This window comes from Leptonychotes weddellii, chromosome 7 (genome assembly GCF_054177405.1).
Source record: "Leptonychotes weddellii isolate Sample4059 chromosome 7, ASM5417740v2, whole genome shotgun sequence".
NCBI classification, from domain to species: domain Eukaryota; kingdom Metazoa; phylum Chordata; class Mammalia; order Carnivora; family Phocidae; genus Leptonychotes; species Leptonychotes weddellii.
Genome location: NC_138375.1, coordinates 102,989,960 through 102,992,576, shown reverse-complemented (window position 1 = coordinate 102,992,576; position 2,617 = coordinate 102,989,960).

Genomic DNA, 2,617 nt, shown 5'->3' with positions numbered 1-2,617 from the left:
CATTGGGCTCCCTGCTCGGCAGGGGGTCTGCTTCTCCCTCTGACCCTCCTCCCTCTCATGCTCTCTCTCTCTCATTCTCTCTCTCAAATAAATAAATAAAATCTTTAAAAAAAAAAACTAATGATGTAATGTATGGTGATTAATATAACATAATAAAATAAAAAATTAAAAATAATGATAAAAAAGAACAAACTTTACTTTTCTCAATTGTCACTGCAATATCAGATATCTATAAAATTGTGAAGAAAAATTTTTAAATGTACAAATAAAACACTTTTAATTGGTTTTGGAGCAGGGTGAATGGCAAAGAGAATTTTCTGTATCTTTATCTGGTGTCAAATAAACTTGAAGGCTATAAGGAAGAAAAGAGGACTATAATTTATCATGGATCCATCTAGAGTGTACTATTTAAATGAAGCTACAAATGGCTATCCAGTGCTTCAGGGATTTTTTTAGAGAACTTGAGTGACTTACTTAGATACTCAGCTATTTGAAGCAGGATAACAAACTTTCAGGCACATCTAGGACTTCATTTCATTGGATTTTTCCCCGGTCGGACAAAGCTTCCATATGCCCAGCTGCTAAAACGTTATCTTACTTTCACCTGCAAAAATTAGATTATCCACTTTTCATATGGGGTGTTAGAGAATTTTCACTTGACTTTGTACATACGGTATATGGCTTCTTGCAGCCAGTGCCCTTTGGAGATTGAAAAGATTATGGAGTCCTCCCGCCCCACTCCATTGATAATTCAAAATTTTAATATGACAGAAAACTCCCATGCATGCCAAAATACCAAATTCCTTTCTGATGAGCATAGCATAATGTATAAACTGGTCGGATCACTGTGTTGTACATCTGAAACTAATGTTAACAGTGTGCGTCAACTACAGTTCAATAAAAAATTAAATAGGTAAAAAATAAACTTAAAATTTTAAGAGTTCTTTTCTACATTTTTAAATGTGAAATTCTGGAAAAATGTCAAAGTTAACTTTGTTATTTTTAGGGAGAGGGTGCCCTTGCATTACTGGTGCCCTGAACATGTCATAACCTGTTGGTTAATCCCACACTGTCTCAGTTATCAATAAACTGAAGGGCCCTTTAAGGCAACTCATTACTTTAAACCTTCTAAGCAACTAGGAAAAGCTATTAGAGGTTGTAAGCTTTCTCACTGGCTTCAGGACTCAGGTTCTAGTCTGAAACAGCAAACACTCACATATTTAAATGATTAGTACCACGTGGCTGAAGCCTAAGATAGAAATTTTCATTTCCCCTCTTCCACAAAACTAGATATAAGACATCAGTGGAATTTGGACTTACAACCTTCTGAATATGCTACATGAACCCCTTTTTGAGAAGACCATACTGCTCAGCTTCGGGACAGCTTTTGTTGTGTTTGCTATGGTGCGATCACTAATATGAGACAGCTGAAATGTCTTTCCCAGTCAGCGCTACAGATCTCCGGAAATAAAGGTCATTTGGGAATATGCACACTCAGGTTTCAAAAATAAGTTTGATTGCAAGAAGTATGTACAGCTTTAACACAGTTAATCTTAAACCCATGTAATCTTACTAAAGGGCTTTATATTTTTATAAACTTATTTAGCAAACTCAATAAGGGCAGGGACTCTCTATGATTTTCTATACAATACCCAACTAGGTAATGGATGAATGTTCATTTGTTAATTGCAAATTATAACAAGTCACTTGTTCTCCAGTTATGTAAAGACATTAAAAAGCATTTATGTTAAAAGTCACATAAATCTAAATAGGTCTATATACTGATCTTTAGAAAGAAATTCACCAAAGGAATCATACACAATAGTATAGTAAAATACCACTTGAAACATTTTTTTAAGTCTTTTTTTCTTTTCTCTTTTTAAAACTGTGATTTGGTAAATCCAGGAACACTATCAATCTGTCAATTAATCAGTGTTATTGAGTCCCTATTACACGAAAAGAATCATGTGTGAAACATAAAAGGGCATAAAGTATAAGTTTTGCCCTAAGAGATTTATAATTTGGTCAGAAAGAAAAGATTTAAGCACATTAAAACATAAATTCAAGGGGCGCCTGGGTGGCTCAGTCGTTCAAGCATCTGCCTTCAGCTTAGGTCATGATCTCAGGGTCCTGGGATTGAGCCCCGCATCAGACTTTCTGCTCAGCAAAGAGTCTACTTCTTCCTCTGCCTCTCCCTCATGCTTGCTCTCCTCAAATAAATAAATGAAATCTTTTAAAAAAAACCACATAAATTCAATATATGAAAACAACACAAAAACAGACAGAAAGCAGTTTATGACCAGTGGTCCAGTCAGTGACATACACTCTAAATAAAAGTAATGCTTTCATAAATGGAAGAAATCATTACACAACAATATTTTGTACATGAGAATTTCATATTTAACCAAGAAATACTGAAGGACAGGCAAGTCACAGACCAGTTAGGCAAGAGGGTTCCCTTGCTCCAATATTAAAACCAAACCCTCGAGTCAAAACTATTTGCAGATTAAAGGTAGGGCCAGTGGGTAATCTTAGGAAGACCAAAAACATCTACCACTTGAATTATTGAAAATATGGTGCCATTAAACTCAATTTTTAAATTCTCTTTTCTCTTTTT